This window comes from Myodes glareolus, chromosome 12 (genome assembly GCF_982192425.1).
Source record: "Myodes glareolus chromosome 12, mMyoGla1.1, whole genome shotgun sequence".
NCBI lineage: Eukaryota > Metazoa > Chordata > Mammalia > Rodentia > Cricetidae > Myodes > Myodes glareolus.
Window position 1 is genome coordinate 79,473,618 of NC_142037.1, and position 27,367 is coordinate 79,500,984.

Genomic DNA, 27,367 nt, shown 5'->3' on the forward strand with positions numbered 1-27,367 from the left:
GTAACTCCAGTCCCAGGGGATCCAGTGCCCTCGTCTAGTCCCTAGGTCCACACATAGTGCACTTGCAAACATGCAGGCAGAATCCCTGTACTCATAAAACAAGTTAACAACAGTTCAATACCTTCTGCTAAATAGAGTGATAGAAATCCACATATTGGTGGACTTCAAGAGAAAAGCGTGTGAAGGGTAGGGCAGCATTGTCCAGTGCCAAGAGGAAGCAAGAAAGGAGAAGATATGGTTCTCAGGACAGGTGGGCTAAGGGACCAAAGATGTACAAGAGCCATCCAGAGAGGCAAGATTGGTAAATTTTAGGATATATTGTAGTAGGAGTCTACATGTTCATTTCAGCCATCCAGAACTGAAACAACCACACAGGAACTGTATTGATTCAATCACTGCTGGGCCTATTAGTTCTATCCTCTTATTGGCTAATTCTTTATTCTTAATTTAACCCATTTCTGGTAATCTGTGTATCACCACAAGTCTATGGCTTAGTGGGTAAAGTTTTGGCATTTGTCTCCAGCGAGGCTGCATGGCTTCTCCCTTCGTCCTCTTTCTCCCAGCATTCAGTTTAGTTTCCCCCACCTATGTATATTCTGCCGTGCACAGGCCTAAGGCAGTTTTTTTATTAACCAATGGTATTCACAGCATACACAGGGGAATCCCACATCAAAATATTGTAAGAAATATTGGGTACTTGGAGAAACTAGAGAGGTCAAGTGGCTGGAGCATGGGAGTTTTGAATGTCGCGACCATGAACTTAGACCATTTCCAGTGGGAATAAAATGCCCTAAATATCAGCTGGACACTTAGAGAATGCTGGCTGGGAGGATCTTTTTAGCTGCAGAATGAAGAGGCCTGGGGTACAGGACCTTTGGGGGAGTGAAAACCAGAGGAAGCTTCATAATTATTGCATATGTAACAATGGGGAAGGAGACCTCTAGTTACTGGAGCATTCTCAGTTACACGCATTGCTGTGACCAAACACTTAACACAGACAACATCACAGAAGAAGCACAGCCTTGGGCTTCTGGTTCTGGAGTTTCAGTCTTCAGCCTCTGGCTCTGGGTCCACAGTGAGCCAAATACTATGCTGGACAAATGAGCTATCTGCTCCCCGTAGTGGAGGAGATGGGGCGGAGAGGAAGAACCAGAAGTTCTTAACTAACTGTGTCTGTACTTGGAGCAGACTGTGTTCTGTGAAGACGTCAATGCAAGCCATGAAGACAACAGGAAACACAGGTTGCAAGTTTCCTGTCTAGTTCTTGAAATCCGTGTGGTTGAGAATAAGGTCATACCTTTGAAGGGAACATTGAGAGCTGTGTCTTTTCCTGCCTCTCTTACATACAGCTAGCAAACTTCCATGCCTAACATTCAATAGTGATGCTACCCTCTCTATTCTAAAAGGTTTGTGTGCATTGGTGCTCTGCCTTCATGTATATCTGTACACCACATGCATGCTGGGTGCCAGAGGAAGTCAAAAGAAGGCACCAGATCACCTGGGACTGGAGTTACAGATGTTGTGAGCCATCTTATGAGTGCTGGGAATTGAACTCAGGTCCTCTGGAAGAGGGCTTCTTTCCTAAATACAGGTTCCTGCTCTAGTTTGCTTTTTGGATTCCCTCCAAAGGCTCATATATGCGGTGGTTTATAGTGATAATTTATTTGTGTTTTAATAAATAAAGCTTACCTGAAGATCAGAGTGCAAAGCTAGCCACACTTGTCTGCCAAACAGGCCAGGCAATGTTGGCACATGCCTTTAATCCCAGCAGCCACGCTAGTCAGCCACAGAGGCTAGGGAGTGGTGGCACACACCTTTAAACCCAGGACTCAAGGCCACCGTGGGCTGCACGAGAGTGAATCAGTCTAAAACAGAAACAGAGCTCAGATCTTTGATCCCAGCACTTGGGATGACACGCCTTTAACACCAGCACTAGAGGGAAATATAAGGCAGGAGTTCAGTGCGGTCTCAGTCTGAGGACGCGGAGACAGAATTTCACCCTTTCGGTCTGAAGCTCTGGCAGAGGTAAAAGGTCTCTCAAGAGGCTGGCCACTTTGCTTTTTCTGATCTTCAGCTTGAATCCCAATTTCTGTCTCTGGGTTTTTATTATTTGTGCTACAGTTAGTGGGCCAGACTGTGGTGCTTTGAGACATAGTAAGACCTTCAGGTGCTAGGTCTTAGTAGAAGGAAATTATGACACTGGGGACGAACCCAGGAAGGAACTGTAGGGAACACAGTCTCCTCCTGTCTCTCTTATTTTCTGGATGCCATGAGGTAAGCATGATGCTTTGCCTTGACCCAAGCTGAAAGGAATAGTCAATTGGCTTTTAGGTTGATTGTCTCAAGTGTTTGGCACAGGGACCGAGAGGCGTCTTACTGAGCACCTATGCATTCAACAATTTAATTTTCACAACAGTTTGGTGAAGTAATTGCTGTTTTTATCTCCACACCTCACAGATGAGGAAACTATGACCTAGGGAATTAAAAAGATTGCCTAAGAAGTTGTAGAGTCAGGGTTTGAACTCAGACTGTGGGTGATGACATAGAGAATTGGGGTCCTAAACATTCCTGTTGGGAAGGGTCAGAAAAGAGTTTGAGAATTTTCCTCAGAAAAAAGTGTACATGGCATTCTCAGATGATCAGCAATGCTGAAAGTGTGCTAGAGAGAGACCCCCAACAACCAGCTATTCTACCGCTAAGTCTGGTCCTAATGGCACACAGAGAAATAAATGCTCAGGACAGCTTCATGCATCATAGCAAGACCATGAGAACCCAAAGGGTCAATCATCTGATGAAGGCGTACACATGTGCTATGTGTCCACAATGAAATATTGCTTATCCCTTAAATGTAACAAAGTATGCTCTGTAACCTAGCCCAGACCTTGAAAGCACGCTAGGTGAAAGAAGTCAAACTCCCAAGCCACGTGTGATTCCCTTTAAAGAAAATGTTCAGAATAGGTTAATTCATTGAATAGAAAGTAGATTAGCAAGTGCCAAGCTCTCAAGGGGTTGGGAATGGGCAGGGAATAGGAATGACTGTTGATGGGGCTGGGGTGTCATTGCAGGGTGACTGATTAGTCTTCAGTTTAATCTGGTTACAATTGCATGACATTGGAAATAAACTAACAAGTCCTGAGTAGTATTCCCTGAAATGTGAATTTTATGGGGTGTGGATTTCATCTCAAAAATTACTTCAATAACTCTAATGTTTTAATCTGAATGCCGCAAGTTTTAAGGTGCCTTTAGCATGAGGATTATTTCCATCTCTCATCCTGGTGAGTCCTGTGGTCAAGATGGCATTGGAATGCAATGTCACTTGACTGTTTACCCTGGAAGAACTTTTCACTAAGGTCTGACCCATCTGTGACACGGAGAGCCTTGAGGACAAGTGCTAAGTGATGCAGGACACTTTCAGAAAGACTGCCATACGCTCGCACAAATACACACACACACACACACACACACACACACACACACACACACACACACACGTTTTCCCCTTTGATTCCGTTCATTGTGAAGTTCAGGATGATTTCAAGTATAACAAACAAACAAGATGGAGTTACACTCGGTCCCATGTGAAAGGTCGGACCGGCACTGCATTAAATGACTGAAGACCCGGGGTAAAACACGCCAAGTGCTGCCCACATTACCTTGTTCTAAGACTCCGGACCTAAAGCCCCAGCCACAGGACTCTGTGCGCCTCCTGGGGATGGACAGTCTCTTGGCCTGTCTTCTGCCTTCATCAAGGTCTGGCTGGATAGTACTGATGGCTGGAGCACTCCTCCACCCCGGCCTTCTTCGAAGGGCTATAATTAGAAAGACTTTACTTGACCTTTTATTAACCATGATCCCCAACAAAACTGTGTCAAATCACACTGAGGAAGAGTTCTTGTATCTTTTATGAGTGTGGACAAGATTACAGGATAGGATTATTTTAGAATAATTACACTGTGACCTTCAGAGCTGTTTGCAAAGGTCAAATTCTCTTCACACACCCTTGATTCCTTTCTCTGTTTTCTTTTGTCCTGCCAGACATAAATTTAGCGGAGGAAGAAGAAAGAGAAAGTATTTTTTTCCCCTTTGGATGAGAACTGGAAAAGATAGTTCAAAGTCCCCGTGGCGCTCAGAGGGCTGTGGGCTATGATAGGCTATTTTCCACCGTTTAGCTTCTGCATTATCGCCACTCAGTTTCTTCATTATTCTCTGCTTATCACATGCAGCATCACTACAGAGCCCAAATAGAGAGTTGTAATTACCAGGCTGCCGCCCGATAGTACCTCCTCTATCATCTTATCTGGCTGGGCCTCGCTGTTTCATCGGTGGATAAAACTCGCCCACGGCAATGTCTGTGATAGCACATCTCAGAGATCCATTTAAAGTTTACTCATTTATCGCGGAGAAACGCTGAACCCAGGCAATTATTAGATACACTCCCCAGCTTAGTCTCTCACTGAGGTTGCTTTAGCTCCTTTTTGTACCAGCCAGCTTTTCCGTTCCTTCTTGGAAATGCTTGGGTCCTGACTGGAGACTGAAATGCAATCTTAAGGAAACGGTGGAGCATCAAGACTACTAAGGGGCCTGTGAACACGTGTGCATGTGTGGATATGTGTGTGTCCCTGTACCTGTGTATGCAATGGTGTACATGCATGTGCAAGCTGGCCACTCGTTTCCAGTGTTCTTGTCTGCACACCTCCGTACAGCAGCACACTCCTTGCAGCAGCTGTCCCTAGAATTTGTCCTGTCCCGTTCAGGTTTAGAGCACAGAAAAGTTGATACCTAAAAGAACATGGGCCACGTAACCTGCTCTTCTTTAACATATCAGATGGGTTTTTATCTTCTTTCTTCAATGACAGGGTCTTGAGCCCAAGAAACAAGCAAACAGCACCTGTGTGTGCTCACATGCACACACCATGGCCCACTTCTCTCCCTCCTGTGGTCCCAGGGACTGAACTCAAGTCTTCAGACTTGGCAGAAGCACCTGAACCTGCTGAGACCTCTTACTGCTCCCTCAGAGGAACTAGACGAGCTGAGCTGGGGGAGGGGCTATGTATTTTAGAAGAAGACTAAAAATGGTTGGAAGAGGGGTTCCTACTGAGAAAGGTGAATTTCATCTGATCCTTTTTTTTAATATTGACTTTTTGGTTTTCTTTGAGTAGCTGACTCTGTACTATGCTTGTACTAGCATCCTCTATGCATTCCAGGTAAAATAAAATACAACAACGACGACAACAAACCCAGAGAAAGCAAAACAAAACAAAAGTCTTTCAATTCTCCGTTCTCAGGCCAGGGCTGGCTTGCTAATGAACATCACGTGTTTGTTTGCTAGGACTGAAAATGTGTTCTCTGTGAAGAAACAGTCCATTAGATCTGTCCATGGGACACCCAAAATGTACCTCGTAGCGGGACATTTGACTTTATTATACCATCTGGAATATAAGTTGGTATTGCTGCAGAGGGATCAACACAGCGCTTTTCTCGGTGGTCTCCTGGCCACAGGAAAGGCTAGCCGTCCTTGGATGGGGAGCCCAAGCCGGGAAGGACCCGGTGATGCAGGAATGAGGTTTGGTGGTAGCTGTGGTACCACAGAGCACTTTGGTCTTGAGGAAGCTGACTGCCCTTGCTAAGCCTTGGTTTTCTCACTCATGTAATAGGCAGAACAAGGCCAGCGATGCAACAGGGTGTATAAAGATTGAGTATATACCCATGTAGGTCACCACTAGCAACTGCCACCTGGATTTAGAACAGTGGCCTGGAATGAACCCTGACTGGCCTACAGGCCTCTGAAGCTGTGTGGCAGGGTGTTGCTGTGAACTGCATGGTGTTGCCGTCTCTCTGGGCGAGGCAGGTGTCCTGAAGCCTAATTTATTCCCCCCCAGTAGCCAGGGTTGCTTTGTTCAGGCTGAGTCACAGGAACCAGCTCATCCCATGGAGGGATGAAGTCACTTGGGGCTGTGTCTCCGCACCTGGCTTCTTTTCCTATGAAGCATTTTTGTTGCCGATTGCACACTGATAAGGAGACAGGGCATTGCTTTTAAATACTCTGAGGCCAGAGGACAAGGATGTTGGGGAGGGTTTAAGATGCAATCAAAGCAGACCTCCTTAAAACTGGAAGATCAAAAGCTAAGTCTCTCAGAGCTGGGGAGAAAATTCTTGGCACAGTGCTTGCTGGGCAAGCATGGGGACAACGTCTGACCAACCCGAACCCATGTAGGAAAACCCTGCTATGATGGCAGACAGTTATCAGCCTCGCCCTGCCTGGGCAGGCTGAGGCAGGGGGATCGCTGGAGTTCATTGATGTCTCCTGGGTGAGCTCCAGGCTAGAGAGAAACTGTCTCCAAAAATAAGGTGGATGGCTCCTGACTGACACCTGAGGTCCCTAAATATGTACCTGTGCATGGGTATACACACACTATCATACACATGTGCATACACGCATACACAGAACATACATACGCACATGAACGTATATATACATCTGAGCACACATGTGCACACACATATATACACACATAAACACTACACACATGAGTGCACACACACACACACACACACACACACACACACACACACACACTTCTTTAAACCTTCCTGTAGAAATCAGCTTTCATCAGGAAAGAGTCCTGTCTGGCAGGGCAGGCTTCCTTTGTAACTCAAGTTTGCCGCCTGGAACAGGGCAGAACAAGGCGTGTGTCAGAATAAGCTTTTTTATGGCCACTGCCAATGAGGAGGAGACATGTCTCAGATGCCTGGGACTTTCTCCAGGGTGAGGCTATGTTGTGGGCACTTGTTGGCACTCCAATCAGTTCTGAACTCAATTCTCCACGAAGGCCCTGGATGTCCCACAAAATGGGGTGCATAGACTCTCAGAGCCCCTGCACAGGGTCGTCACTTGCTAGAGCCTCTGCCAATGGGTGATTTTCACTTTCCCATTGTTCTTCAGAGAGATGATAAGGACAGGTTTGTAATCCGGGCTCTGCAAAAGTTTCAGAAGATTCTCCTGTCTTCCAAGATTTTCTGCAAAGTTTCAAAGTTATGTTCTTTTACTTGAGACAGAGTCTATATTTTGGAGGCAGGCTTTCGGTGGAAGTTGTGTTCTCAGTGTGATGCTTTTTCTAGGAATCAGTGGAGGGGAGGGAGAGTGATGCTTCCAGGAAGAGGACTGGCATGGAGGTTGTCGGAGAAGGGAATGGCATGTGTGCAGCCTCGCCCCTCTTCCCCTGCCACCTTCTCACACCCTGCCTTGGCCTCTACCAAGCCTCTTGGCTGCAACCCAGTAGGGCCCCAAACTCGGGGGTTCACGCTGTGTGTGCAGGAGCGGCAGGAAAGGGCCTCGTGTAAACCCCCACCCACTCCAGAAGCAAGAGCCAGGGCATTAGTTTGAATTGGCTGAGACTTCTCTTTCTGTTTCAAACAGCAGAGATTTGTGTTCCGTGGAGGCAGACACAGAACGGCATGTCGTAGCACGCGGTTCTCCCTCGGCTTTAGCCGGGAGTCCCTGCACATCATCCCTCCCGACTCCCTCTCGCCACTCTGAATAAAAGTATAGGTGTCATTATGGCAGCTCCTAAAAGCAGGCCTATTGATCTATTAAAAGAAGCACTTTAATTAAGCAATAATATGTGGTTGAGGGAGGATGCCAAGTAATAAATGCCAATGAGTTGCTGCCAGGGAAGAGCCTTGCAGAAACACACTGGCCTTTGCTGCCAGAACTGAGAGAGGTTCACACACGAGACATTTCCTAGCTTATACGGAAAACCAACGTCTTTGTAATTCTTATCTTGTTAATACTTAAAGACCTGGGGGTCAAGTTTCAAATGGCTGGTCTGTAGTGAGCATTCTGGGACAAGAGGACCTTATAGTTTGTGCTGAAGTTTGAGTGGTTTCTCCTCCTGCCACACTTCCTGCATAGAGAAAAGGGGGGTCAGTGAGGAATGGCAATAATCTCAACTCACGCTGTTGCCTGTTTTAAAACGATGACATCCTGTAGGATTGGACTGGCAGGCCTGCTAAGCGCTGAATAAACCCAGAGTGGAGTCCCACGTGCCTCAGACTCTCCTGCCATCTGATCCCTTTAGCAGTCTAGGAGTTCCTGTTTTGTCAATTCTAAGACGGCAAGTTCATTTTTGGCGTCGCTTCCTACTTCCCTGTTTTATCTCGTACCATTTTCTCACCCGCTGACTCCCCGTCTCCTTCCCAGCTTCGCAGACGCCAGTCAGCCAGTCATCGTTAAGCTGCTGGGCTTGCCGTGCCCCGGCTTTCCTGGAGAGTCGGCTTCTAAACTTTCTTGCAACACAGTTCTCTTTGTACACAGCCTCATGTGGTTTTATAAATGCTCTGTTTGTGTTTCAGACAACATTGACAACTCCCTGAGGGACCGTGTCTTGAATCTATCCTAGCTCTGTCCTGGGCAGGAGGTGCTAACTAAATCATAGTACGAAGGGTTGCTGTCGTTTTCTTGAAGTGTTCCTACAAGGTTGCAAGTTGGATAAAGCTGTTCCCAGCAAGTTCCAGCCTGTGGTTGGGAATTTCCCTCTATATTTAGTTTCCCATCATAGTTTTTCTTTTCAAAAAGAGATGTAGACAAAGAGACAATGAAGGCGCCCCAGGCCAAACTAAAGTTTAGACATTTTGTTTTGTGAGCGAAAAGATGCATCAGCAGGGTTCTGCAAATGTTGCAGTTTATTAAATGTGGCTCTGGAAGAGGGTGAGGAACTTGATTCAACATAATCGTACATAACCCTCATCATTTCTGCTTGTGCTTCCCCCTGGCATAATGTAACAGCTGATGGTTGGGGATTCTTGGTAAGAAATACTGAGAACAAGAATAATGCGGGGACAGGAAGAGCTGTGTCCGAATTCAGACTTGGACTAGAGCTAGCTGGTCCGTCCAGCGCTGTGATGAGACTTACGGCTCACACCATCCTCACTGTCAGCATCACCTGACAGTGTGTGCAGTGCTGTGCTTCAGGTCAGCATCATCTGACAGTGTGTGCAGTGCTGTGCTTCAGGTCAGCATCATCTGACAGTGTGTGCAGTGCTGTGCTTCAGGTCAGCATCACCTGACAGTGTGTGCAGTGATGTGCTTCAGGTCAGCATCATCTGACAGTGTGTGCAGTGCTGTGTTTCAGGTCAGCATCATCTGACAGTGTGTGCAGTGCTGTGCTTCAGGTCATAGGTGTTTCCAAGAACCGCAGGAGTTCAGTGTGCGCTTCCCAGCTAGTGATACGGTTGGGAGGTGACAGTAACTTCAACAGGTGGGTCCCCGTTGGAGGGCGTTGGTCATTAGGAAATACCCTTGGAGGGCACAGTGGGACCCTGGCATCTTGGGTCTCTTCTGTTTCTGCTTGCCATGGAGTGAGCAGCTCTGCTTGGCCACATGTGTCTCACCTTGGCGCCTCGCTATGGTCTAAAACGCAGATGGAGCCAAAAGAAATGCTTCCTCTTTTTCAGGTGTTTTTGCCAAGCGTCTTGTCAGAAGATGGAAAGCTGATTGGTGTAACGGGTATCTGGGTTTGACCGAAAAATTCCGCTTTAATCTAATGCCTTGTCGTGCTTAACTGATAAGAGATCTTTTTGCTCTCAAAACTGGTTGATAAACTACTTAGGGTGCTAGTTAGTTTTTTAACTTGATATAAACTGGAGTCATCTGGGAAAAGGGAAACTCAGCTGAAAACCCTGGCCTGTAGGCAAGTCTCTGGAGTGTGGTTTTGATTAGTGACTGATGTGGATGGCCCAACCCTCTGGGGCAGTGCCGCTCCTGGTGGTCCAGGGCTGCCTAAAGGTCAAGCCTAGTGAATGCTGAGGACCTGACCGGTAAGCAGCGTTCCTCCATGGTTCCTGCCTCTAATCCTCTGTTCCTGCCCCGAGGATCCTTAGTGATGCAGTGTGATTGCAATGTGTAAGCCCAATACGCCCTTTCTTACCCAAACTGATTTTGGTCATATTTTTTTTTAATCACAGTCATAGAAAGTAACCTGGGATATGAAGTCATTCTCACTGTATGAAGTGTTACCTGAGCCCTTACTATAACACATATGCGTGATCTGTAGGAAATGTTAACTGAGCCATTACTGTAACACATGTGCGTGATCTGTAGAAAATGTTAACTGAGCCCTTACTATAACACATATGTGTGATCTGTAGGTAGTGCTACCTGAGCCCTTACTATAACACATTCATATCACACACACACACACACACACACACACACACACAGAGAGAGAGAGAGAGAGAGAGAGAGAGAGAGAGAGAGAGAAACAGAAACAGTTTTTTCCAGGCATCTAACATGAAATTAGATGCCAGTACCTTTACTGGTTTCTTGGGTGTCTTAGTCAGTTCTCTGACACTGTGACAGAGATAGCAAAGGGAGCAATGAAAGGTAAGGTTTATATCTGAGGGCTCAGTCCGTTGGTGCTGGGCCTCCACGAACACGGGCAGAATATCGTGGCGGCAGGAGTTCGTAGTGAAGGAGCCTCTTACTTCACGGTAGACAGGACCTTTTCTAGCTAGACCTCATATACTAAGATTTCCAGCACCTTCCAAAACAGCACCAACCGCTAAATACGAGTCTTACAGAGCGCAGTCCCGTGGGCGATGTTTCATATCCGAAGCAGAGCGTGAAGCAATCTAAGTTTGGTACTTTCTACGTAACAAGTCCCCTGCTTGGTGGGTGGAGATGATACATCAGAAAAGATGGGGTCCCATCTTTCGTGTTGTATACACAGTTTAGAAATGAGAGATGAAGGCCCCTCAACGGTATCACGTGATCGGCACTGTCCGTGAATGATGGCATGCGAACACGTGGTGGAGATGACCAGGGTTTCCTGGAAGGAAACTGGGAGGCGTGGCCTGGAGTAACACACGGCTCAAGGATACCGGGAGATGGCTCCGTGGTGGAGAGCGCTGACTGTGCCTGCAGGGGACCCAGGCTCAGCATCTAGCACCAACATAGTGATCTGTAACTTTCTGAAAGTCCTGTTCCAGGAGATCCAGTGGCCTCTTCCGGCCTCTGAGGGTACCAGGCAAGGATACAGGGCACAAATACACAAGCACGTGAAACATTCACACACATAAAAATGAATGTCTTTTGAAATATAGTTCATAACTAGATGGTGACCAAAGTCATGTGCCACATCATTTTTTGGGGTATCATGTTCATAGGAGGATACTCACGCTGATTAAGTAGAATAATGACAAGGTTAAATCTGGACTCAGAGGAGTGTCTAGGGACACAAACAAGATGGCTGAACACGGGTGATCTCAGAGGCTGTGAGAAGGATTCAGCATGGACACGATCCCTGCTTGATCAGAAGGCCGCAAAACTGGAGGGCAGAAGACCCATTCCAAAGCCTGCATCTCAGACAGAGCTACAGGATTCCGTTTTAGGGTTGGGTCTGATACTTGGTGTAAGAAGTTTCTGGCTTCTGCAAGGTAGCAGGCGGTGATGCTCTTTAATAGGATAAAGAAGGAAAACGAAGCATGGAGCAGGTGTTCATGGAGAGACAGACAGACAGACAGACAGACAAAGAGGCTGAAATCACACCTGAAGACACAGTATTCAAAGGAGAGGGAAATAAACAAAATGTGCCACTCTAATTGATTTGGAAACAATCCTTTGTGGCCCGCCAGGGCTAACATGGCCATTGTCTGAGGAGTTCGCAGGAGCATCTCCTGATAGTTAGATTCCTTAGAGAAATTGTCCACCAAGGGGAAAAGGGGGGTTGCTTTGTAGCCTTGTTTCATGCTGACACAGGGTTCTGACAAGTGCGTGAGTCCAAGTAACCCAAGACGGATGATGGTGCGGTTCTATGTGTGAAGCACAGCAAACCAGGACTCCCTGTTCCACCAAAGTTAGAGCCAACCCTGTCACACACATTTATTAGATCTAAAACTATGGTCTCTTCAGGGGTCTGGAGGTCATGGTCTCTGAAGATGCTCTTTCCAAATACAAGGTGTGACTGGAAGCCAATTCCCACAAGCCCTGTAGAAGTGGGGATTGGCAGACGTTAGGAGATTGGACTGACTTACCAAGTCATGGATCCGTATTTACTCACTTGGTTTGAGCAGGTAAATTAATTGCATTGATTTTCCACATTCCCCTGGATGAATAGGGACAAAGATCTCTCTTAACACATAGGATTAAATTAAATAAATTTACATAACATGATTAGGATGACATCTAGCTTACTGTAAGCTCTTGAAAATACTATCATAACTTCTTATCCCAGGTATGGAATAATTATCTGTAGATCTCTGAAGGAAATATTCAGGCATTCCTTTTTTATTCTGCAGTCTTCCTATGGGTCAGAAGGCTTCTGTGACCCTGGAAGCTTTATTTGTGTTCTTTCCATTTTCAGTAGAGCTGTGTCTACAGGACAAGGAGGACTTGGCTGTGTGTGGACTTTGAAATGACAGGCCAGGGTATTCATCTTTTTCCAAGGCACTTTAACTTGGCAATCACTAAAAAAAGATTAACACTTGACATGATAAGGAAGTTAGACCAACAACAACCTGAGATGCAGGAGATAGGCTAAGATAAAAAAAAAAAAAAACAAAACCTCAGACTTCTGTGGGCTGGACACCGAACAAGGTTGAATGGAAGAAAATACCTGCTGATATTTGTAAGAGATAAATCAAACGGAGGTTAATCGGGAAAGAAACAGATTAATAGTGCTAAAGATTAGATGATGACAAGACCTTACCGGGAGAGTCTCATAGATATTGAATAGCCCCACACTAAGTCATCTCACCTGCTCATGGGCTGATCTGTTGCTGATGGGAAAGACTGGTGCAGAGAAAGGGAAATCAAAGTACGGGCAGATCTCCATCCATGTGTCTGTAAGGCTCCCCTCCATAAAGCACAGACAGTTAGGGTTGAATTCAATGACCTCTACAGCTTTTTGCTGGGCTGCTATTGTAGACGGCACAATTTCGCTACAGAGCAAAGGAGCCAATAGCCCACGCCTGGGGTTGTTACACACGGTGAGCAACCTCTATTCAATGCACACTCATCTCTGCTGCTTACGACTTCACCCAATACTGTAAGTTCTGCTGCCACTTGGTTTTCTTCTTAGCAGGTAGTAGGTGCACACTGCAAGATCCTTCCTATATTGTGCTGATTTCGCCCTTCCTTCTGCTTCCCAGTAGCAGAAGAGGTAAAAATCCTGCAGTGAATAAGAATGTCTTTAGAGAGAATCCAGAAGCAGGAAGCCTGGGAAGGCAGGTGACCCTGCAGTCAGACGAGACAAAGGACCCACAGGAGGGAAAAAACGAGAAGGGAGAGAACCAGGAATGTTGGAACACACCTGTAATCTCAGCACTTAGCAGACTGAGGCAGGGGGATTGAGAGTTTGAGACCAGGCTGGGCCACACCGTGAGACCCAGTCTGAAGAATGAAATTAAAACAAAAAAGAAAAAGCAAGATGTGTTTGAGGTCTAAGTGTAGAGAAAGAGAGAACGTGGGCCGCTTGGCTGCCCATGTGATGTCCACTCTAAAAGAGTCGATTCAAGCAGTAAACCCTTTGACCATCTGAGGTGCGGATCATCGAGATCCGACATTCTCAGATCTTCAGTTGTTCGTTGAGAAACTCCAGCTCCTCCTTACACGTGGATGGACCGGCCAGCCATTCGGGTGTCAGAGATTGTCCACTTCTAAACTTCTGCATTTGCCTCTAAATTTAATGTTCGTAGGTCCAGTATGACTTAAAAACACATACCCAATCCTCACTCATACCATTTTCTAAAGGTCATAGCTTCTGACACAAAGATTTTTAAATCTATTGACCATGGAAGCTAAATGCTGTGTGCATAGACCTAGCAGCATCCTACATCACTACAGACACTAGTTAAGCCCTGGGATCTTGTACACAAAGATGACTTGTTATCCCCTTTGTGTGTGTGTGTGTGTGTGTGTGTGTGTGTGTGTGTGTTATCTTATGGGGTTATCCCCTTTGTGTGTGAGTGTGTGTGTGTGATAGAGAGAGAGAGAGGTATGTGTGAGAGTGTGTGTGTGTGTGAGAGTGTGTGTGAGTGTGTGTGATAGAGGTGAGTATGTGTGAGAGTGTGTGTGTGTGAGTGTGTGTGTGATAGAGAGAGAGAGGTGAGTATGTGTGAGAGTGTGTGATAGAGAGAGAGGTGAGTATGTGTGAGAGTGTGTGAGAGTGTATGTGAGTGTGTGTGTGTGTGATAGAGAGAGAGAGGTATGTGTGAGAGTGTGTGTATGTGAGTGTGTGTGATAGAGAGAGAGAGGTGAGTATGTGTGAGAGTGTGTGAGAGTGTGTGTGAGTGTGTGTGTGTGATAGAGAGAGAGAGGTATGTGTGAGAGTGTGTGTATGTGAGTGTGTGTGATAGAGAGAGAGAGGTGAGTATGTGTGAGAGTGTGTGAGAGTATGTGTGAGTGTGTGTGTGTGTGATAGAGAGAGAGAGGTATGTGTGAGAGTGTGTGTATGTGAGTGTGTGTGATAGAGAGAGAGAGGTGAGTATGTGAGAAAGTGTGTGTGAGAATGTGTGATAGAGAGTGAGAAAGAGTGTGTGAGTGTGTGAGAGTGTGTGAGAGAGCGTGTGTGAGTGTGTATATGAGCACACGTGGAGGCCAGAGATTGAGAAGCCTCCCCTGTCACTTTATACTCTTACCTGCTGATCCATCTCTCTAGGCCAGTGTTATTTTTTAAAACATTTAATTTTCTAGACAATATTTGGAAATAGTTGATTGATTTTAAAATTCTGCTGGTCTTTTGAGTGATTGACTTAGAAATGAACTTGATTGATACTTTGCATTGATCTCTCTTTAATTCATTTCTGTCCTATTTTGAAATTTCTTCTTGTGCACTAACCTGGATTTTCTTTGCTTTTGTTTTGTTTTTGTTTTTGTTGTTGTTGTTTGTATTGGTTTCTCTGTAGCTTTGGAGCCTGTCCTGGAACTCACTCTGTAGACCAGCTTGGTCTCAAACTCAGAGATCTGCCTGCTTCTGCCTCCTGAGTGCTGGGGTTAAAGGATTGTGCCACCACCACCTTGCCTAATTAGGATTTTCTAAAACCTTGAGATAGATCAGTATAATATTTTTTGTATCTTCTATGATTTTTAAAAATGCATGACTACAAGCTCCCATGTTAGACCTGCTTTTGCTGTGTCCCAAAGGTTCTAGAAAACTGTGCTTTTGTTTTCATTTGATTCTAGGAATTTTAAAAATCCTTCCATGTTTTCTTCAATGACCCACTGGTTGTTCAAGAATGCACTGCTCAATCTCCATGAACTTGAACATTAGCTGTAGCTTTTCCTGTGACTGAATCAAGCTTCATTTCCTTTCAGTCTTATAAAAATAAAAGAAATTATTTTACCTTTTTTAATATTTTGTAGGACTTACTTTAGGAACTAAATTTTGATCTTTTTAGAGAAATGTCCATGGGCTGCTGACCATCAGAAGGAACGTTCTATGCATCTATAATTCTGAGTGTATTCCGTCTAGGCTGTACTTTAACTCTTTGTTTTCAGGTGATTTCCAATCTAGTTTTTATGTAAATGTGAGGCTGCATCTGGCTCTTTATTCAGTTCTGCTATGTCTTTTTACCTACTCCTGTGAAAGAGAAAACAGTATCTAGAATATATAGATTTATGAATAAGTAGTAAAGCCAACAACCAAATAGAAAAGCAGACAACAGACAGCAGCAATAAAGAAACAATACACTCTTGTACTTTGCTTTCATTGCTAACCCCACATTAGAAGCTTTAGAGACTCCCCCAGTCAGTCTGCCCCCACCTACCCCATCTCACATCCTTCTTCAGGCGTATATGGGACCAGAGAGAGGGCTTGGTGGATGAAGCCCTTCATCACACCCTGCTACGGTGTCTGCTCATTCCTTCCCTGTGACATTGCTAACCGTGATGACTGCCGTCTAGATTCATGCGTTAATTTGGAGCAGATAAAAAGCTACCATTCTAAGGACATCCTTTTGTCTATGTATGTTAAGTTTTTCCCTTAAAGACGTTCCCACATCAGCTATCCTGACATGGATAAGACAGATATAAAAACTGACGGAAGCCGGGCAGTGGTGGAGCGCGCCTTTAATCCCAACAGGTGGGAGGCAGAGGTAGGCGGATTTCTGAGTTGGAGGCCAACTTGGTCTACAGAGCAAGTTCCAGGACAGCCAGGGCTACACAGAGAAAACATCTCAAAAACAAACAAAACAACAACCAGACCAAACCAAACATACAAATAAAAAAAAATAAAAAACCAAAAATCTCCAAAAGAAAAAGACAAAAAACTGACAAAAGACGAAAGCCTTCCACATACCTTATGAAAATTCAATGTCATCATGACCTAACATAACTTTGAGTAAATAGCTTTAAAAGTAAAACACATTTTTAATCCAGATATATATGTGGATGACTCTTTGGAGTCATCATTGAAATTCAACTGCAAAACCTAGACATTAGCAAGTCTAACTCTGTATTTAGATCAGGTGTACAAAGAAGGATGTTACACTGTCCATCCAAGACATCTACTTATATAACTAAGCAAGAACCTTGGTATTTTCCCCAAATGAAAAGCCCTTGTCACAATATCTCTTTTCATATTATGAATGAAACATTTACACTGGTATGCAGAAATCCGTATTTTCTGTTCCTGCCAATTCTTGTCCAATCTATCAGTCTGTCTGTCTATCTATCTATCTATCTATCTATCTATCTATCTATCTATCTATCTATCTATCTTCATCATCATCATCATCATCATCATCATTATCTATCTATCTATTTATCTATCTATCTATCTTCATCATCATCATCTCTATCTATCTATCTATCTATCTATCTTCATCATCATCATCATCATCATTATCTACCTATCTATCTATCTATCTATCTATCTATCTTCTTCATCATCATCATCATTATCTATCTATCTATTTATCTATCTATCTATCTATCTATCTTCATCATCATCATCATCATCTCTATCTATCTATCTATCTATCTATCTATCTTCATCATCATCATCATCATTATCTATCTATCTACCTACCTACCTATCTATCTATCTATCTATCTATCTATCTATCTATCTATCTATCTATCTTCTTCTTCATCATCATCATCATCATTATCTATCTATCTACCTATCTATCTATCTTCATCATCATCATCATCATTATCTATCTATCTATCTATCTATCTACCATTCACCCACCTATCTTCCATCTAATCATTATGTATTTTATACTAACATGGAGACTGGCACATATCACTCATCTAGTACGGCTCAAACTAAGTGGCCCCTTATGGTATGTCTGCCAGGGTCACTGGTGACACCAGTTGGACAGGCACCCCTGCATCATGACTCACTTCTTGCCGTGCCAGATCTCAAGAGGGCCTTTCCCACCAGGGTACTGGACCCTAGCCACTCTCTGACACTTAGAACCTGGGCCAAAGTCAGCTTTCATCTTGCTTTAATGCCCAAAACTCAATTTACACCCACTCTTTCGCCTACTGCTGCCAAAAGAGGTACGCTGTGCTGGGGGTACTCAGCTCGACTCAATTCTCTGCTAGCGAAGAACAGACTGCCCCCACAAAGCACTTAGGGAGCTAGCAAATGTTCCATCTCTTCTGCCTCCTGAGAAGGGATCTTGGATGCTTTGTCAGTAGGCAAAAGCAAGCCTATAACGTCTTCCTTTGCAGGACTGTGTCTAGCTGACTTTCATTTGCATAACTAATAAGTGTACTTAAAGTGAGCCCTCCCAGAAGTATGAATATTTCCTATGTGTCTAAATAAATCCACCTGGATGTATTATCTGAAAAGGAGATTTTTACATCTGGACTTTCTCAGCCAATGTTGGTTAGTTATCCTTTACACGTGTATGTTATCCTTTACATGTGTATGTTATCCTTTACACGTGTATGTTATCCTTTACATGTGTATGCCGTAACGCCTCAACTAAGATGGAAGCCTGTTAAGTTGTGTGTTCCTTGCCCATTGTTCCACAAGCAACAAATGTCAAAAGTGTGAATGGGGAAGACTACTCGAGAGAGAGAATTTGGTGAAGGGAAAGACTGATCCAGTGGAAATTGCCCCTCTGTGTGGAAAGCTGCATGCTGACGGGTGAGGGGTGGGACCCTGTGGCCAGCAATGCGTACTGTGAACTTTCTTCTGAGGATGGTGATCCTATGTGTCTGTATGTGCCGTATCCCACGTGATCCATTGCACTCCTGTAAGTGAGGTTATCACTCTTGCAGCTGAAGAAACTGAGGTTGGAGAGGTTAACATGTCAAGTTTAAAGGCATGCGTATTCTGAACCATGTGAAATATCGGAAGAGAACAAGAGGGTCTCAGCCAGCTGCAGCGCCTCCCCCGCTGCAGCGCCTCCCCGGCAGCAGCTCACAGTCTACTGCAAACTCCAGTCTCCTTACCGGTTCCAACCAGCTCACAGCTCTCCGCCAGGAGTGGATTTGTTAAATGGCTGTACAAGGTCTGGAAATCTGCCCAGCATGCCCCCGTCCTGACAAAGCAGAGATCCTGCCTCATCTGCATTCTCCCCGAGTCTCCTAGGATCATCTTCTGTGCCACAGTTCACAGATTGGCCCAGCGCATTGGTGAGGGGGAGGTGAGACATCTCTGGGTAGACGCACCTCGCCCCTCCGCAGCCAGGGACACACAGTGGTTTTCCGGCCACTGTGGCCTAAGATCTTCTTGTTCTATCCTCAAATGGCCTTAAAGGGAGATTCTACTCTAGCCAAACTGAAGCAGGAGGGTAAATATGGAGGCACGCGATGCAGAAAGTAGGAGTATTGGAAGCACATTCACTGGTTCCCTAACTGAGCCTTAATGTGGGTACTAAGCAGAGAGGATTGGCTCGGGGTGGGGTGATCTTGAGGGTCATGGTAGATGAGGGAGCTAAGATAGCCCAGAGGATTGGTTGGGGTGGGGGGAAGGTTCCACCCAAAGTTCTCGAGGGCCGGGGTAGCCCAGGGAGTTAAGATAGCTGAGAGGATTGGAGGGGTCTCCCAAGGATACCAAGGGTTGTAGTAGGCGAGGGGGTCAAAAGAGGAAACCCTTGCACACTGGGCATGCTTCCTGGCGGCTTTTCCCTTTGTCCTTAGCCCAGCACCGCTGGCCACAGCAACAGCAAAGAGGTATCTCAGGGTTACAGGAAGTGAAGCTTCTCTTGGTGAGGCTGTGCACGGCAGAGGTACCTGACTGACCTTAAAGATGGGGCCAAACTACGGTGTGATTTTGGTTGTCAAGAGTTTAGGTTAACAAATTTACCTACATGGCTTCCGGTTACTACTCGGGTGCGTCTGATAGATGCTCTTCCCCTTACACAGATCTGAGACTGGGGCTCCAAGAGTTTACTGGGTTTGCTTTGCTGTGTAAGACTAGCAAACGGAGTGGTCTTGACTCCAGCTCAGACTTTCTCATGGAAAACTTGAGTTTCCAACCACTTTACTGTATTTCTGCCTCTTCATTCACTTACTCAGTATGAAATATTTATTTAGTGTTCACTATGATTTCTTACTAGGGTGAAAAATAAGAGAATAAGTAAATAATATGATAGTAAACCATGATTAAAACTGTGACTGCTACTGAATATTTGAGATTGTTGTAAAATTAAAGTATTGTAATTTAATTAAGTATCTAGTAATCCATGGAGGGTGGTCCTATGTAACTCTGCCCACAATGAATTCATTAAATATCTAGTAATCCATGGAGGGTGGTCCTATGTAACTCTGCCCACAATGAATTCATCTATATAAGGAATTTTACTTTAAGGAAACGTCTTTCCATTTAGCTATTCTATTTGCTCTGAGATCCTCCCATGCTGAATCCAAACTTGTCCCACTGCTATTTTTAAAAAATACTCTTATTTCCATGTCTCCGAGTCAAAGGTATGCTTTTCTTAAGATTTGTTTTTATTTATTATGTATACAGTGTTCTGCCTTCAGGCCAAAAGAGGGCATCGGATCTCATTACAGATGGTTGCAAGACGCCATGTAGTTGCTGGGAATTGAACTCAGGATCTCTGGAAGTACAGCCTTAAAAAAATCCACTTCAAATGACTAAAGGTTTTCTAAACCAACCCTGTGAAATCTTTGGAGAACCAGCCCCAGGAAGGTTAAAATTGTGCCCTAGGCCAACTGGAGGGACCATGCTAAAGACTGTCTCTCCTCCAGCAACTTTGCCAGCTTCGTTTCACTGGCTGAGCTGTGTGAAAATCTCTCAGGGAGAAAGGACAGGATGGGAATTAAACCCATCGTTTGGAAGACAAGTATATCAGATGGACAGAGATCTGAGTGGTATTATTATGTTCTGCTATTAACATTGTTCTTCTGTGTAGCTGAAGATTTACATCTAGACAATCTTCTTTTTCTTTATGTTCACAGATACCTAGGAGGAAGGAAGGTAGGCGATGTCAGTATTCCCATCATTTCCGAAATAGCATTTAAATGGAAAATACCCGCCCTAGACCTGCATGCCTGAGACCTGGCATTTAAGTAGATCAGCATCTCTCAGCTGCTTGGGTTTCCCAGAGATAGGCATTGTGTAAACACAAGGTATTATTAATGTTATCACGGCATCATTACGGAGTTGTAATTGTGTGGATTCTCCCATAAAGCTACCGAGGATGGAATCCTATCCCAGGCCATTACTGTCTTTGAGCTTAGATGAAAGGTACACACAGACTGTCTTGTGTTGTTAGCATCGCTGTGGTGGGTGGTTATTATTACATTTAGGATTACTGAAGAATGGACCAATTTTCAAATTCATCTCGAGATGTCTCCAGGTTGTTTTCTTTAATGCTTACTGCGTGACTTTGATGGTGTGTTCTTCTACATTTCTTTGAAGATGTGGGGTAAGGCAGCACCTCCAGCTCCTGAGGAGCGGCAGACAGGCGGAGTCCCTGAGGACAGATGTTTCCATCTCTTGTCTGTGACACCTGGGGAAGCCGCCAGGGGCCCCAGGCTTGTTGACAGCTAAACTCGAGTCAATTTTTCTGGTCATCGTCGACTTTGAGTGACTCTTTTTCTCATCTGCCACCTATAGGGGCCATAAACGGCTATTCTCCAACAGATTAAGATGGGATCCATCTCAGAAAGAGGAAGAAAGAAGAGCCAGAGAGCCAAACAGCACACCGGAGACTAATTTTAGGAGATTAAAGCAGTTGATTCATCACAGAGTATACCAGCTGGAAAAGTTGCACGGTTTATTTGAGGAGGTATTCATAAATCCAAAGATTTATGTTGTCCGTGATGAAAACGAGACTTTGGAGTTTGGGACCAGCTTCGTTTTTTCTCACTGTGCTCTGACAGAGTCACCCTCAAAGATCATTTTCATTCATTCTATTGAATTGGCTTTTCTTTCAATAAATTCTACCATTATTAATCTCTGCTCAACTGCACTTATGAATATGACTGTCATCACTTTCATTAAAGTTTCCCCTTCGTGTGTGTGTTTTCTTTCATTTTTCTCTACCAGGACTCACTGTCTCCTACCACCAGAGAACCGCAGCCTTTGGGAGTGAGCGTAAGAGGATGCGAACCTCTATCTGTTTCTCACTGGTAGCTGGAGTCCCTTGCAGGGTTGAATATCATCACATTTAAATGAAGGGACTTTCCGCCCACCCCCCCCCATCCCCGCTCCCGGTTGATGAGCTGGCTGCTCACTGAAACGTTTGTCTATTCAACCTCCGGATTAGTATGTCTCTGCATGATTTTTCAAATGTGTTGATAACGACAGAGTTGGTTCCTCCACTCTGGCTCGCAGAGGGGGGCTCTTAGGATGGTATTTCATAGGGTACTGAGTTTGTCACATAAGGAAGAATTCCACTGGGACCTGTCTGGAAAAGAACCTGGTGACTGGGGTGTTAAAGAACATTCAAGTCAGCTGTTTCTGTGGGTTTCCCCATCATGGTCTTGACCCCTTTGCCCATCTTATCGCCCCTCCCTCTCTTCGACTGCTCTCTGGAAGCTCGGCCCAGTGCTTAGCTGTGGATCTCTGCATCTGCATCAGTAGCTGGATGAAGGTTCTAAGATGACGGTTAAGCTTGCAGTCTGTGGGGCCACTGGCAGTGGGACCAGGATTTATCCCTAGCGCTTGAACTAGCTTTTTGGAGCCCATTCTTTTTGGAGAGATACCTTGGTCAGTCTAAATACAGGGGAGAGGGCCTTGATCCTGCCTCAGAGTGATGTGTCAGACTTTGTTGACTCCCCCATGGGAAGCCTTACCCTCTCTGAGGAGTGGATGGGGAAGTGGGGTGGGGGAAGCAGAAAGAGGGGAGGGAGTGGGAACTGGGATAGGTACGAAAAGTGAGGAAAGATCATTTTAAGTTAATTAATCAATTGATTAAAAAAAAAAGAAAAGAACATTCACGTGAGATGGTGTACCCTCTGGTACAGGTACAGCCCCTGGACTCGGAGCGCTGGTCTTCTTATCAAGACCTCTGTTTCTCACAGGATTTGCAAACATTTCCTATAAGTTACAGGTTGCAGCTGTTCTGGCCAGTGTGTGTGTGTGTGTGTGTGTGTTAGGCCAGCACTTTATTACCCAGACAGAGCAAATCCAGGCTAATGTGCGTGGTGGTGTCGAGACTCCCTAGGACCGTCCCAGCTTCGTTCTCAGGCCATTCTTTCCAGTTTTTCTGCTGTGGCACTCCGGATAATTGCAGTTTAATTGGGTGACATGAAATGAAAACTGTGTCCACATTATCCAGGATTATCTCTTTCTCCCGAAGCCTGCCACCCGTTGAAAGGAGCCCATTTATCAGACCAAAGGGCTGCGCCTGGCTGCTTTCACAAGCGGGGAAGAGTGTGAGAACAGGCAGGGGAAGGGAGAAAGGGAACTGACAGCTAAGAAAAATTATTTCAGTTGTTTATCATGGGGAAGGCTTATCTGATTCTTTACAAAATGATATGGAGGCTGGAGTGTCGGGCCATGAGTAATGAACATTGGCCAACCTCACCCCCCGACGGGCTGCACCCGCCACTGACTCTGCCTTGTGTGAGCACCGATCAACTCGAAAAGCTTTTTTCAGACAGCCTGAATGCGCTTCATTTTACCAGAAAGAACTTTGTATTGATAGCTAGAATAAAGGAAGGTTGTTTAAGAAGGAAGGGGAGACAATGGGGACAAAATGAGGACTTGGGGCTTCTCTTATGAACATGTCGCTCCGTTCTTCTCAGCTGTTTATACATTCCCAGCACAAGAATGTCTCTCTGCTGTCATCTCTTTCCCCTTCTCCACCATTCGCAGGGAAAACGGACTCACATCAGGACCATGATGATAAATACCATGGCGATGTGGATATGATGTCAATTTGCATTAGTCGAGACGATCAAGGTCATCGTGGGGCTGAAAGAACAAGCCGCCAGCACTCCTTCGTCCTGCTCCAGAGCCAGGTGAAGGAAGACCTCGCCTCCGCAGTGCAAGCCCACCCATCTGTCCCCATTGCATTTGCGTGATCATCTCAGCCAAATGCGCTGATTGTTAAGGCGGAAGAGCAGTCTTTGAAATTGTCCATTGCATTCAGATCCCTAGCCGCGCAAGGTCCGGACAGGAGGCGTTCCTATTCAGAAGGGGAATAGAAGGCTTTAGCTCAGTAAGCACGGTGTGGTTGAAGGTTACAGAGGACATTGTGTGTTTTTTAAATAAAAGTTTTCGAATGGGGATAAAGTTCATTATCTGTAATGGCAGCAGTGAAGACGGAGCCAAGATGAGGTGACACTGTAGGATAGGTGGCTGGGACCTCTCTCCATCGGCATTGTTGTCCACGGCTGATGGCCGGCATGAGAATATTCTGGATAAGCAGGGTGAAAAGTCTGTCACCCTGTGGACACACACATGTCTTGGTCACTTGGGAGCTGTGTATTCTGTTGCCATGCACATAGGCTCATAGAAAATTCCCTAATTTTCTTTTAAAATCACATTTATGTATTTGTGTGTGTGTGCGTATGTGTGTGTGTGTGTGTGTGTGTGTGTGTGTGTGTGTATGTGTGTGCATGCATGCATGGTGCACATCCATGTGGCTTTGTGCTACATACCAAGCTCAGAGGTCATCTTGTAAGAGTTGGTTCCTCCCTCTCACTATGTGGTGATCCAACACGGGTTGCCAGGTTTGGTGAGAGCATCTACCTGCTGAACCACCTCACTGGCCCCGCTTTGTATTCTTATAAAGTCTGCTACTCAATTTGATATTGACCTTCAGAAACAGGAAGGGAGGGCTCTAAGCTGGCAGGAAAGGTCAGTGTTAGACACCTGCTGTGGATCAGGAATCGACTGCTAATACTATCCACTGGCCAAGGCTTGAGGCCACTAATACTATCCACTGGCCATGGCTTGAGGCCGCAGAACTCGGTTCCCTCTGAAAGTCCAGCTGCTCCTTTGCCTTCCCTTGCAGCAGATGTGGAAATGTCGGGAGGCTTTCCAAAGCAAGGACTTGTGAACTGCACACATCCTCACTGTGCTTCTCATACTGAACCGTGAGCACGTAAGATGAAGAAGGCTTTGGGAGAGTGGCTGTAATTCCCTTAAACCTACATTTTCATTAGAATAGTAACTACAAACTCTTTGAACGTAGGGCATGGTTTCTACAAATTGCATTGGAAGTTGCGATCTCTTTCCATTCTGTCCTTTGAAAGATGTTTAAAGTCAATTTCTAACCCCCTCCCCCGCCTTGAAATTGGTTTCTCTTTAGCTTTCCTCTATGTTGTGTGGATTAAATGGATCCCTCAGGTTTCTCTACATGTGCCAGAGGATTTTATTGTCAGGGAATATGAAGCCACTCTGCACAAGTGTCTAAGGAAGTCATCAAGTTCCCACGAACCTAGTTTCCGGCCTGGCACTGAAGCCCAGCCAGCCAGCCCCTCTTCCTCCCTATAAATCAAAAGATGTCGGCACAAAGCCAACTCACACTCCCTGAGTCTTGCTTTGAGAAAACGCAAATCAAAAGAGGATTTGAGCCAAGCATGATGGCTCATCTTTATAATCCCTGCAGTAGGAAGCTGAGGCAGGAGAAATTACCTTGAGTTCCAAGCTAACATGAGCTACATGGTGAATTCTAGGCCAGCCTGAGCTAAAGTGAGATCCCCCATTTTAAAGACATGTCTTCCTGCTTCAAGATCTGGACCAAAGGCAGGTGTCTTCCCACCTCAAAGGTCCAGACTAAAGTAGATTCACCTTCAAGTCAAGCATAAAATCTCTTGCAGGTGCACCCTCCATTTCCGGATTTTAGTTCATTCCAGATATAATCAAGTTGACAACTAAGAATAGCCATCGGGAGGGAATTGAATCCACCATGTATTGCTGTCATATCAATTTTATAATTTTATTTATGACCTTGTTCTCCAGAATAGGCTACTAACCCACTGTCCACATTTACAACCAACGCCTAGAGCATGGTAGTTTGGTGTTAGGCTTTATATATATATTTTAAGAGCTGTTCATTTCTCTGAGTTCTTGGCCTTCCCTGTTCTATTTGGTTAGAGTTATTTAAAGCTGAGAACGACATAAACTATTGGTCTAGTCTACACCTGTTTTTTTCCCAATGAACAGACTGAGGTGCAGTCCGGCTAAAAATGAGAACCCCAAGGTTGATAAAGAGCGTCACAGAGGCAGAATTACAAGTTGCTTCTATCCTGCTATACCCCGATGCTCATCGTAATAGGAAAGTGAGTGAGTGTAACCCAGAAATGAAACATCCTAGGAAGCCTGGCTGGCCACGGGGCCAAGTGGCCTGTTGGGAGGGGTCTTCAGCCACTCTAGTAGATGATCACCCAGTACCTTCTTTTAAACCCACAGAGGGAGAATTGTCTCCAAGAGGGAAATTTATTCATGAACGGGTTTTGATTCCAGCCACGGCCCTCTTGTAGCCCAGGTGGGAACGCTTTATATAATAGAGCTCTTTCTATCCAGCCCCAGTGGGCTCTCCTGGTGTCGAAGAGTTACTTTGTGGTCCAATCACTACCCAGAGTCAGGGGAAATTGGCGCTATCCAGATGATAACAAGAGGAACCATAGCTATTTCCGGAAAAAGGGAGCCGCTCTTGCAGCCTCAGTCCCCACGAATGACCTGGATTTTTCTGCCTCTTTTTAGAATCAAGCGTGCATTGAATGATCTACCTGTAACTAAGGAAGTGCAGTCAGGAGGTGGGGGATATTCAAATCCTACGGAGCAGTTGTCAGACATGGAAACCCCAAAGGCTGGGGAAAAGGGTGGAGTCAGAAGCCAGTATCTATGCAAGGGAAGGAAGAATGGAAGAACACCAGATTGAACTGTAGGTCTTGGGACATATGCATACGTGTGTATGTGTGTGTATGCAAGCAAGCGAGCATGTGGGGGGGTAGGTGAGTGGGTGGGTGGGTGGGTGGATGTGTGTGTGTGTGTGTGTGTGTGTGTGTGTGTGTTGTTGCTGCCACGGATGAGCTGTTGATCATGTGAGCTGAGGTGGTTTAAGTTCTTGTACCAAGTCAGCCACTGTATACCCTACCCCCACCTCAACCTCTCTCAACAAGCAGAGACCACCAGAACAAGCAACGTCTTCTCTCTCTCTTTCTCAGGGACCACCAAGCTGTGCCAGCACTTGAGGTTCAAGGAATTATCTTACTTACGGTGGGTCTTAAGGGAGTCAATGCCAAGATGGCAACCACACAGAACTGAGCTATCTGTGGGAGAAAGCTGCTGCAGACCGGAGGCTGGGTGCAGGTGCTGGGTCTCCAGCAGCCCTGCTGCGAGATCCCTGAGAGGGAGGATTTGCTGGATGATCAGAAAACATCAGTAGGCAGAAAACGCCCCTTTGAGGGGCAGTGAAGGAGCAGCTGAGGTGGCACTGGTGCCCCAGTTACGTGATATGTCCGCCCATCTGTGGCTTGCTGGGGCACATGAAGGTCCTGTGGAACAATACCCAAAGGATCTCCATGACTGGGTCAGCAGAGAGATATCCAAGAGGAGTTTCAGTGAGGGCCCAGTGAGGATGGAGTACCAGAAATCAGAGGCCTTGAACCCGGCCAACGGCTCACTTCAGTGAACATTGCAAGGAAAGCAGACTGGACAAAGGGTGGCCGTGTGACACACCGCTGCTTCCAACGCCACGAAGACGAATGAAGGGGTGATGGAGAGGGTCAGGAAGACGGGGGAGTGAAGAGGGCTTTTTCATTTGTTTGGTTTTTTTGTTTTGTTTTGTTTTGTTTTGGTTTTATTATTTTAAAAAAATTGTGGGAAGATGCTGCAAGGGTTAAGGACAGGGATGGGGGACTGGGAAATGAGTGGAATTGGGATGCGTGATATGAATTTTCCAAAGAATCAATGAAGAAATTATGCTAACTTCAAAAGAGGCACTTGTATGACCCCCTGCCATCTAGCACCAACCGGTCCATAAACGG

At 45.4% G+C, this 27,367-nt stretch overlaps 1 long non-coding RNA gene across 1 annotated transcript; it reads left to right on the plus strand.

Annotated features, from left to right (window-relative positions):
- Window positions 1–1,051: 1,051 nt before the first annotated feature.
- On the plus strand, window positions 1,052–21,381 carry LOC125392051 (uncharacterized). The gene is made up of 2 exons (XR_007229379.3): window positions 1,052–1,241; window positions 21,039–21,381. It is a non-coding gene; the product is annotated as an uncharacterized LOC125392051 (long non-coding RNA).
- The last annotated feature ends 5,986 nt before the right edge of the window (window positions 21,382–27,367 follow it).